Here is a 12,216-nt window from a genome sequence, read left to right as displayed (position 1 = left end):
CTTCTGCCCATTTCTTGATTGGATTATTTGTTCTTTGGTTGTTGAGTTTGATAAGTTCTTTATAGATTTTGGACACTAGCCCTTTATCTGATATGTCATTTGCAAATATTTTCTCCCATTCTGTCGGTTGTCTTTTGGTTTTGTGGACTGTTTCTTTTGCTGTGCAAAAGCTTTTTATCTTGATGAAATCCCAATAGTTCATTTTTGCCCTGGCTTCCTGTGCCTTTGGTGATGTTTCTAGGAAGAAGTTGCTGCGGCTGAGGTCGAAGAGGTTGTTACCTGTGTTCTCCTTTAGGATTTGGATGGACTCCTGTCTCACGATTAGGTCTTTCAACCATTTGGAGTCTATTTTTGTGTGTGGTGTAAGGAAATGATCCAGTTTCATTCTTCTGCATGTGGCTGTCCAATTTTCCCAACACCATTTGTTGAAGAGACTGTCTTTTTTCCACTGGACATTCTTTCCTGCTTTGTCAAAGATAAGTTGACCATAGAGTTGAGGGTCCATTTCTGGGCTCTCGATTCTGTTCCATTGATCTATGTGTCTGTTTTTGTGCCAGTACCATACTGTCTTGATGATGACAGCTTTGTAATAGAGCTGGAAGTCCGGAATTGTGATGCCGCCAGCTTTGCTTTTCTTTTTCAAGATTCCTCTGGCTATTCGGGGTCTCTTCTGGTTCCATACAAATTTTAGGATTATTTGTTCCATTTCTTTGAAAAAAATGGATGGTATTTTGATGGGGATTGCATTGAATGTGTAGATTGCTCTAGGTAGCATTGACATCTTCACAATGTTGGTTCTTCCAATCCATGAGCATGGAACGTTTTTCCATTTCTTTGTGTCTTCTTCAATTTCTTTCATGAGTATTTTATAGTTTTCTGAGTACAGATCCTTTGCCTCTTTGGTTAAACTTATTCCTAGGTATCTTATGCTTTTGGGTGCAATTGTGAATGGGATCGACTCCTTGATTTGTCTCTCTTCTGTCTTGTTGTTGGTGTATAGGAATGCCACTGATTTCTGTGCATTGATTTTATAGCCTGCTACGTGACTGAATTCCTGTGTGAGTTCTAGCAGTTTTGGGGTGGAGTCTTTTGGGTTTTCCACATACAGTATCATATCATCTGCAAAGAGTGAGAGTTTGACTTCCTCTTTGCCGATTTGGATGCCTTTGATTTCTTTTTGTTGTCTGATTGCTGTGGCTAGGACTTCTAATACTATGTTGAATAGCAGTGGTGAGAGTGGACATCCCTGCCGCGTTCCTGACCTTAGGGGAAAAGCTCTCAGCTTTTCCCCATTGAGAATGATATTCGCTGTAGGTTTTTCGTAGATGGCTTTTATGATATTGAGGTATGTACCCTCTATCCCTATACTTTGAAGAGTTTTGATCAAGAAAGGATGCTGTACTTTGTCAAATGCTTTTTCTGCATCTATTGAGAGAATCATATGATTCTTGTTCTTTCTTTTGTTAATGTATTGTATCACGTTGATTGATTTGCGGATGTTGAACCAGCCTTGCAGCCCAGGGATAAATCCCACTTGGTCGTGGTGAATAATCCTTTTAATGTACTGTTGGATCCTATTGGCTAGTATTTTGGTGAGAATTTTTGCATCCATGTTCATCAAGGATATTGGTCTGTAATTCTCCTTTTTGATGGGATCTTTGTCTGGTTTTGGGATCAAGGTAATGGTGGCCTCATAAAATGAGTTTGGCAGTTTTCCTTCTGTTTCTATTTTTTGGAACAGTTTCAGGAGAATAGGTATTAAGTCTTCTTTAAATGTCTGATAGAATTCCCCTGGGAAGCCATCTGGCCCTGGGCTTTTGTTTCTTGGGAGATTTTTGATGACTGCTTCAATTTCCTTAGTGGTTATAGGTCTATTCAGGTTTTCTATTTCTTCCTGGTTCAGTTTTGGTAGTTGATACATCTCTAGGAATGCACCCATTTCTTCCAGGTTATCTAATTTGCTGGCATAGAGTTGCTCATAATGTGTTCTTATAATTGTTTTTATTTCTTTGGTGTTGGTTGTGATCTCTCCTCTTTCATTCATGATTTTGTTGATTTGGGACATTTCTCTTTTCTTTTTGATCAGTCTGGCCAGGGGTTTATCAATCTTGTTAATTCTTTCAAAGAACCAGCTCCTAGTTTCGTTGATCTGTTCTACTGTTCTTTTGGTTTCTATTTCATTGATTTCTGCTGTGATCTTTATTATTTCTCTTCTCCTGCTGGGTTTAGGCTTTATTTGCTGTTCTTTCCCCAGCTCCTTTAGGTGTAGGGTTAGATTGTGTATTTGAGACCTTTCTTGTTTCTTGAGAAAGGCTTGTATTGCTATATACTTTCCTCTCAGGACTGCCTTTGCTGTATCCCAAAGATTTTGGACAGTTGTGTTTTCATTTTCATTGGTTTCCATGAATTTTTTAAATTCTTCTTTAATTTCCTGGTTGACCCATTCATTCTTTAGTAGGATGCTCTTTAGCCTCCATGTATTTGAGTTCTTTCCGACTTTCCTCTTGTGATTGAGTTCTAGTTTCAAAGCCCTGTGGTCTGAAAACATGCAGGGAATGATCCCAATCTTTTGGTACCAGTTGAGACCTGATTTGTGACCTAGGATGTGATCAATTCTGGAGAATGTTCCATGGGCACTAGGGAAGAATGTGTATTCCGTTGCTTTGGGATGGAATGTTCTGAATATGTCTGTGAAGTCCATTTGGTCCAGTGTGTCATTGAAAGTCTTTATTTCCTTGTTGATCTTTTGCTTAGAGGATCTGTCCATTTCAGTCAGGGGGGTGTTAAAGTCCCCCACTATTATTGTATTGTTGTCAATGTGTTTCTTTGCTTTTGTTATTAATTGCCTTATATAATTGGCTGCTCCCACGTTCGGGGCATAGATATTTACGATTGTTAGGTCTTCTTGTTGGATAGACCCTTTAAGTAAGATATAGTGTCCTTCCTCATCTCTTATTACAGTCTTTGTTTTAAAATCTAGTTTGTCTGATATAAGGATTGCCACCCCAGCTTTCTTTTGGTGTCCATTAGCATGGTAAATGGTTTTCCACCCCCTCACTTTCAATCTGGGGGTGTCTTTGGGTCTAAAATGAGTCTCTTGCAGACAGCATATGGATGGGTCTTGTTTTTTAATCCAATCTGAGAGCCTGTGTCTTTTGATTGGGGCATTGAGCCCATTTACATTCAGGGTAACTATTGAAAGGTATGAATTCAGTGCCATTGTATTGCCTGTAGGGTGACTGTTACTGTATGTTGTCTGTGTTCCTCTCTGATCTTTGCTGCTTTTAGGCTCTCTCTTTGCTTAGAGGACCCCTTTCAATATTTCTTGGAGGGCTGGTTTCGTGTTTGCAAATTCCTTTAGTTTTTGTTTGTTCTGGAAGCTTTTTATCTCTCCTTCTGTTTTCAATGACAGCCTAGCTGGATATAGTATTCTTGGCTGCATATTTTTCTCGTTTAGTGCTCTGAAGATATCTTGCCAGTCCTTTCTGGCCTGCCACGTCTCTGTGGATAGGTCTGTTGCCAATCTAATATTTTTACCCTTGTAGGTTACATATCTCTTCTCCCGAGCTGCTTTCAGGATTTTCTCTTTGTCTGTGAGACTCGTAAGTTTTACTATTAGATGTCGGGGTGTTGACCTATTTTTATTGATTTTGAGAGGGGTTCTCTGTGCCTCCTGGATTTTGATGCCTGTTTCCTTCCTCACATTAGGGAAGTTCTCTGCTATTATTTGCTCCAATATACCTTCTGCCCCTCTCTCTCTTTCTTCTTCTTCTGGGATCCCAATTATTCTAATGTTGTTTCGTCTTATCGAATCACTTATCTCTCGAATTCTGCCCTCGTGATCCTGTAGTTGTTTCTCCCTCTTTTTCTCAGCCTCTTTACGTTCCATCATTTGGTCTTCTATATCACTGATTCTCTCTTCTGCCTCATTTATCCTAGCAGTTAGTGCCCCCATTTTTGATTGCACCTCATCAATAGCCTTTTTGATTTCGACTTGGTTAGATTTTAGTTCTTTTCTTTCTCCAGAAAGGGTTTCTCTAATAACTTCCACGCTTTCTTCAAGCCCAGCTAGTATCTTTAAAGTCATGATTCTGAACTCTAGGTCCGACATCGTACTAACGTCCGTATTGAGTAGGTCCCTGGCTGACCGTACTACCTCTTGTTCTTTTTGCTGAGGTGATTTTTTTCGACTTGTCATTTTGTCCAGAGGAGAATCGATGAATGAGAGAACAAAATGCTAACAGGTTTACAACGTCCCCAGCAAATATACTGTATACAAATCAGAAAAGACCTGAAACCAGGGGAAAAGAAAGGGAAAGAAAGAAAAAAGAAAGAGAGAGAGAGAAAAAAAAAGATAAAAACAAAAACAGAACAATACAAAAAAAGCAGAATGTGATCAAATATGATCAGGCTAGTGCATAGATCAGTGCCACACACTAGATTTTGGGCGTATTTTGATCTGTTAGAAAAAAGTGCCTCCTAAAATTTTAAAGGAAGAAAGACATATATGTACAAAATAAGGGTCGATACAATGAAGGGACAGAAGATGACTGTAAAGATAAAAATTATAAAATATTTTATAAAAGGACTTGATAAGATAAGAAGTTGTTTGAAAAAAGAAAGAAGATTAAAAAAAAAAGAATAAAGGTAGAGAATGTGATCAGACAGGAGACTAGAACAGAACCATACACTAGGGATTTAGGGTATATTTTTATCTGTTAGAAGAAACTGTATCTCAAAATTTTAAAGAGAGAACAACTTATATATATTTGCCAAAAATAAGGGTAACTACTACGAAGGGATAAAATATGACTCTTCCAGTAAGTTGTCGCTTCTCTGTTCAGAGAGTTGTTGCTACTCTCCTCTTCGATCTCCTGTTGAGTTCGTAGGTGTTCAGAATGGTTTGATCCCTATTCAGCTGAATTCCTGAGACCAGACGAAATCCAGGTCTCCTACTCCTCCGCCATCTTGCTCCGCCCCCCGAGAATAGGAAGGTTACATTTTTAACTTAAAATACTTGTACCTAGTTTTCCAATCAGATGACAATAATCAATACGTTCTTGAGGATTCAGAGATGACAACTGGAATATATACTGTTTTTTTAAGTCTTCATGTGTTTCCTCTATTGTTATAATCTGAAATGGAAGAGTTTTATTTTAGAAAAAATTAACAGTAAAGAGGCTATCAATCAGGTAGATGGTTTTAAGTGACATTTTTAGTCCTTTGACTTATCAAATACAGAAATAACAGCATGCAAAGAAATGCAGTTTCAACATTTGTGAACTCTTGCTGGTGGTATCAGGAAATTCTTAATGCAGCGTAACAGTAATATCAAAAAGGTGTATCATCACACTAAGGATAAAGTAACCTTTTCTCGAGGGTGTGGGGCCACTGGTGGGTTGGCTAGGGGGAAGGCAATACTGGGGGCTTGAGGTGTAGGGATCAGGTGGCTGTCTTTTACCGGTGTTTCCAGTTCTTCAGAGATCGGGTGTTTTGGGGCTTCAGTCACACGCATGTTTTCGGGATCACAGACAGCTGAGGGCAATAAAATGCTGCAGTGTGATGTTATCCAAATATGACTAAGAACAAATTCAGGCAAATATTCTCATCTGTCTTAACCAAGATGAAATTAAACACAAATTCTGCAATGTAAAAAGTACATGCAGAAGAGACAGCCTATTTCTAGAGCTTATAAATAAATGCAATTAATTAGCTTTTTAAAAGGGCAAATGGTGTTACCTGTGGGCTTCTCCCAAACTTTTCTTTAAATACCAAGCTTTCATCAGTAAAATGTAACCTAAATTTGTAAAATGAAAGCAATGTTACACTTGGAGAAAATCTACCTAGTGCAGAGACATAATCATGTGATATGAGAAAATGGGGGAAAAAAGATGACCAAAGATGAGGGACAGGAATCATTCTGTCTTCAAGGTAAAGCCCAAGGAGAAAAAAACCAGGAGAATTCAGAAAGGAACACATACAAATCCAAAGAACAAATGTGGGGGGCGGGCGGAGCAAGATGGCGGAAGAGTAGGAGACCTGGATTTCATCTGGTCTCAGGAATTGGGATGAATAGGGATCAAACCATTCTGAACACCTACGAACTCAACAGGAGATCGAAGAAAAGAATAGCAACAACTCTCTGAACGGAAAAGCGACCACTTTCTGGAAGGTAGGACGTGCGGAGAAGTGAATCCGAGGCGATATTCGGGAGGATAGACGGCGGGGGAGGGGCCCTCCATCGGCCGCTCTGGCAAGTGATAGAGCCGCGGAGCACAAAATCAGAACTTTTAGAAGTTAGCTCTGCTGAGGGACGTCGCTCCAGTGGCTAAGTGGGGGGTGGAACCCTTGCAGGACAATGTGGTCTCAGGACCCTCGGGGGTCACAGAACGACCGGGGGTGCCTGAGTGCACCAGAGCTCCCAGGTATCGGAGCGGGGAAGCCGGCTGCAGAGACGGAGCCGAGGCGCGGGATCTCAGCTTGGGGTTGCCATAAACTGTGATCGGCGACACAATCAGGCCACTGCTCCTCCAGCAGGGACCCAACAAGTGGCAGATCCGGGGAGACTCCCCTTCCTCCTCCAGGAGGAGCGGCAGGAGAGCGCACCGCAGGGATCGGCTGGGTTTGGAGACTCCACACCGAGCAGGTGCCAGAGATAGAAACGCTCGGTCACAGGCCAGGTGAGCACGGAGTACGGCCGGAGACTGGGGAGACGGCAGTGATTGACTGCTTTTCTCTGGGGGCGCTCTGAGGAGTGGGGCCCTGAGTTCTCCGCTCCTCTGGGGCGGAGACTGGAGGCCCCCATTTTCACTCTCGTCCTCCAAAGCCATAGGGAAAGCTTGCAGGGAACAAAAGCATCTGAGAGCAAACCCAAGCAGCTTACTTAGTCCCGACCGACAAGGGCAGGGCAATTCCGCCTCCGGAAGAGACATTTGGGAACCATGGCAACACGTCCCTCCCCCAGAAGATCAACACGAACAGCCAGCCAAGACCAAGTTCACCGATCAATGAGAACGGGAGAACTCCAGCGCTAAGGGAATACTGCACATAGAATTCACGGCTTTTTTACCGTGATTCATTAGTCTTTCAAAGTTAATTTTTTTTAACTTTTTTGTTAAATTTTTCTTTTTCCCTTTTACAACCAGCATCTTATCAATCACTTTTAAAGAATTTTTATTTTTCATTTTTAGAGTCATATTCTGTCCCTTCATGGTAGTTATCCTTATTTATGGCGCATATATATATAAGTTGTTCTCTCTAAAGTTTTGAGGTACAGTTTCTTATAACAGATCAAAATATATCCTAAATCACTAGTGTATGGCTTTGTTCTAGTCTCCTGCCTGATCGCATTCTCTCCGTTTTTTCTTTTCTTTTTAAATCTTCTTTCTTTTTTCAAACAACTTCCTATCTTATCAATTCCTTTTACATAATCTTTTATAATTTTCATCTTTACATTCATATTCCATCCCTTCATTGTATCAACCCTTATTTTGTACATATATAAGTCTTTCTTTAAAATTTTAGGAGGCACTTTCTTCTAATAGACCAAAATACACCCAAAATCTAGTGTGTGGCACTGATCTCTGCACTAGCCTGATTATATATGATCATGTTCTGTTTTATTTTTGTTCTGTTTTCATCTGTTTCTATCTTTTTGGGGTTTTTTTTCTCTTTTTTCTTTCTTTCCCTTTCTTCTCCCCTGGTCTCAGGTCTTTTCTGATTTGTTTAGAATATATTTTCTGGGGATGTTGTTATCCTGTTAGCATTTTGTTTTCTCATTCATCTATTCTCCTCTGGACAAAATGACAAGACGAAAAAAATCACCTCAACAAAAAGAACAAGAGGTAGTACCATCTACCAGGGACCTACTCAATATGGACATTAGTGCGATGTCGGACCTAGAGTTCAGAATCATGATTTTAAAGATACTAGCTGGGATTGAAAAAAGCATGGAGGTTATTAGAGAAACCCTTCCTGGAGAAATAAAAGAACTAAAATCTAACCAAGTCGAAATCAAAAAGGCTATTAATGAGGTGCAATAAAAAATGGGGGCACTAACTGCTAGGACAAATGAGGCCGAAGAGAGAATTAGCGAGATACAAGACCAAATGATGAAAAATAAAGAAGCTGAGAAAAAGAGATAAACAACTACTGGGTCACGAGGGCAGAATTCGAGAGATAAGCGATATGATAAGATGAAACATTAGAATAATTGGGATCCCAGAGGAGGAAGAAAGAGAGAGAGGGGCAGAAGGTATATTGGAGCAAATTATAGCAGAGAACTTCCCTAATGTGGGGAAGGAAACAGGCATCAAAATTCAGGAAGCGCAGAGAACCCCTCTCAAAATCAATAAAAATAGGTCGACACCCCCACATCTAATAGTAAAACTTACGAGTCTCAGAGACAAAGAGAAAATCCTGAAAGCAGCTCAGGAGAAGAGATATGTAACCTACAATGGTAGAAACATTAGACTGGCAACAGACCTATCCACAGAGACGTGGCAGGCCAGAAAGGACTGGCATGATATCTTCAGAGCACTAAACGAGAAGAATATGCAGCTAAGAATACTATATCCAGCTAGGCTGTTATTGAAAATTGAAGGAGAGATAAAAAGCTTCCAGGACAAACAAAAACGAAAGGAATTTGCAAACACGAAACCAGCCCTCCAAGAAATATTGAAAGGGGTCCTCCTAAGCAGAGAGAGCCTAAAAGCAGCATAGACCAGAAAGGAACACAGACAATATACAGTCACAGTCACCTTACAGGCAATACAATGTCACTAAATTCATACCTTTCAATAGTTACCCTGAATGTAAATGGGCTAAATGCCCCAATCAAAAGATACAGGCTATCAGATTGTATTAAAAAACAAGACTCATCGATATGCTGTCTGTAAGAGACACAGTTTAGAACCAAACACACCCCCAGAATGAAAGTGAGGGGGTGGAAAACCATTTACCATGCTAATGGACACCAAAAGAAAGCTGGGGTGGCAAACCTTATAACAGACCAATTAGATTTTAAAACAAAGACTATAATAAGAGATGAGGAAGGACACTATATCCTACTTAAAGGGTCTATCCAACAAGAAGATCTAACAATCGTAAATATCTATGCCCCTAACGTGGGAGCAGCCAATTATATAAGCCAGTTAATAACAAAAGCAAAGAAACACATTGACAACAATAAAATAATAGTGAGGGACTTTCTGGTAAAGCCCTCACTGAAGTGGACAGATCATCTAAGCAAAAGATCAACAAGGAAATAAAGACTTTCAATGACACAATGGACCAAAAGAGTTCACAGACATATTCAGAACATTCCATCCCAAAGCAACGGAATACACATTCTTCTCTAGTGCCCATGGAACATTCTCCAGAATTGATCACATCCTAGATCACAAATCAAGTCTCAACGGCTACCAAAAGATTGGGATTATTCCCTGCATATTTTCAGACCACAGTGCTTTGAAACTAGAACTCAATCACAAGAGGAAAGTTGGAAAGAACTGAAATATATGGAGGCTAGGGAGCATCCTACTAAAGAATGAATGGGTCAAAGAGGAAATTAAGGAAGAATTAAAAAAACTCACGGAAACCAATGAAAATGAAAACACAACTGTTGAAAGGCACGGTATCTGCAAGATATGCTCTTGCTCGCTCGCGTGCGCTTTAGGGAGCCCGTTCCGAGAGCTCTCAGCCACAGTACAGAGTAGAGCGTTCCCTCTAACCCTGTGAACGGCGGGAGCTTGAGGCACGGTATCTGCCCAGATTTCTGCCTTAGAAGGAGGTGCCTGGAATTCAGGGCTCCACGCACCCGTGCCGGAGGAGGGCTAGCTTCGTGACACTAGAGCTGGTGCGAGCGGTGCCTCTGCGCGAAGCCGTTTCTCTCGCCCTGTGATTCAAGGGAATCTTTTCCTAGGCCCTCACGCAGACACACTGAAAGTGTTGCCACCCTCCGCAACCGTGATGCTGTCTACAGCACGGTCCCTCTCCACTGCTGTTAGCTAGTGTTCGGTCACTCTACAGCCTGGCTCCTCCGTGCTAGGGCTTAGGTACCTGGGTCTCCAGGCAGGCCCACAGGGGATAGCAGTGCTAACCTCCTCACACAAGAGAGGGGTCGAGACAGCAGCCTTCCTTACAGGCCTGTTTGTCGGTCAGAGTCACGTTTAAGTTCTATCGCTCATGCTTTCACACAAACACCCCACAAGTGAAGTGTGCGCTCAGGAAGGGCGTTCGTGGCGGAGGCTCGGGGCCTCTAACGTTTGGTTCCTTGGCGTTAGGCCGATGGCAGTTCGGACTAAACGCACACAGGGCCAGACGGCCTGGCCTCAGGAAAGAAGTGTTGCGTCCAGACGCGCCTTGGACCCCTGCTTCTTTCTCCCTTGAAATTCCGCTGGATCCATTCCCCGGCTGGGCACAAAAGCACAGTGGAACAGGGGACCGCGCCCCATGGAGAGGGGACGGGAGCTACAGCTGTGCTGCTTTCCAGGCTGCTTTCTTCCAAGTCAGGGTTGAGCGGCGAGAGTTCCCGAGCAAAGGGGAGCAGTGTGCATGCAGCAGCTCCTGGTAGCAAGAGCTGAGCCGAGAGATGCCTTCCGCAACGGCCTGTTTCTCACCTGGCTTTGGCGGGTGGAACCTGTTCCCCAGGTTCTCGCGCACGGACACCGTACACTGCCTCCTCCCGCAGAGATGTCGGCGGCAGCTACAGCACGGATTCTCTACACTGTTTGCTTCGCGTTCATCCACTACCAATGAGACTTGCATGCCAAAGCGGGGCCGCAGGCCCGGCTTCACGAACGGACTGGGGGGCCGTGTTCTGCCTTCTGCCGCCGCCTGAGTCTCACTCCGAAAATGGTCTGGGAACCGCTGGCAGCGCACGGCCGAAGGCACACGGCAGAATGCTTTCACCCTCAGCAACGGCTGTCCCGGCTGGAGCCAGGATGCTCTCCAGTGTGGTTCCTGCCAGTCAGGGGCTGGTTTTGCGGCCTGCACTCGCACACGGGGCAACGGTCCTGGGCCCAGCAACAAGAGCCGAGCCAAGAGGCGTGTCTTCGGCCCCGGCCACTTGCTCGCTCGGGTGGCCTTTAGGGAGGCCGTTCCCAGAGCTCTCAGCCACAGGACACAGTAGAGCGCGCCCTCTAACCCAGTGACCGGTGGAAGCTTAAGCCACGGTATCTGCCCAGATTTCTGCTTTCGAAGGAAGAGTCTGGACCTCAGGGCTCCACGCACCCGTGCCGGGGGAAGGCTAGCTTCGTGACACTAGAGCTGGTGCAAGAGGTGCCTCTGCGCGAATCTGTTTCTCTTGCCCTGTGTTTCAGGGGAATAGTTTCCTAGGCACTCACGCGGACACACTGAAAGTGTTGCCACCGTGCGGAACCGTGATGGTGTCTAGAGCACGGTCCCTCTCCACTGCTGTTAGCTACTGTTCGGTCACTCTACAGCCTGGCTTCTCGGTGCTAGTGCTTAGGTACCTAGCTCTCCAGGCAGGCCCACAGAGGAGAGCACTGCTAACCTACTCACACAAGAGAGGGGTCGAGAGACAGCCTTCCTTACAGGCCTGTTTCTCGGTCAGCGTCACGTTTAGTTTCCATCGCTCATGCTTTCACACAAACACCCCACAGGTGAAGTGTGCGCTCAGAATGGGCGTTCGTGGCGGAGGCTCGGGGCCTCTAACGTTTGGTTCCTTGGCGTTAGGCGGATGGCAGTTCGGACTAAACGCACACAGGGCCAGATGGCCTGGCCTCAGGAAAGAGGTGTTGCGTCCAGAGGCGCCTTGGACCCCTGCTTTTTTCTCCCTTGAAATTCCGCTGGGATCCACTCCCCGGCTGGGCACACAAGCACGGTTGAACAGGGGACCGCGCCCCATGGAGAGGGGACGGGATCTACAGCTGTGCTGGTTTCCAGTTTCCTTTCTTCCAAGTCAGGGTTGAGCGGCGAGAGTTCCCGAGCCACGGGGAGCAGTGTAGAGGTACCAGGTCCGGGTAGCAGGAGCTGAGCCGATAGGTGCCTTATGCAACGGCCTGTTTCTCCCCTGGCTTTGGCACATGGAACCCGTTCACCAGGCTCTCGCACCCGGACACCGTACACTGCCTCCTCCCGCAGAGATGTCGGCGGCAGCTACAGCACAAATTCTCTACACTGTGTTTGCTTCGCGTTCGTCCGCTAGCAATGAGACCTGCATGCCAAAGCGGGGCCGCCAGCCCGGCTTCACGA

Source organism: Eumetopias jubatus, unplaced genomic scaffold (assembly GCF_037043125.1).
Source record: "Eumetopias jubatus isolate StellerSeaLion01/CBP00866 unplaced genomic scaffold, mEumJub1_p1.0 scaffold_4, whole genome shotgun sequence".
In the NCBI taxonomy this organism is placed as follows: domain Eukaryota; kingdom Metazoa; phylum Chordata; class Mammalia; order Carnivora; family Otariidae; genus Eumetopias; species Eumetopias jubatus.
The sequence above is the reverse complement of the archived record's forward strand: the minus strand, read 5'-3'. Positions refer to the sequence as shown.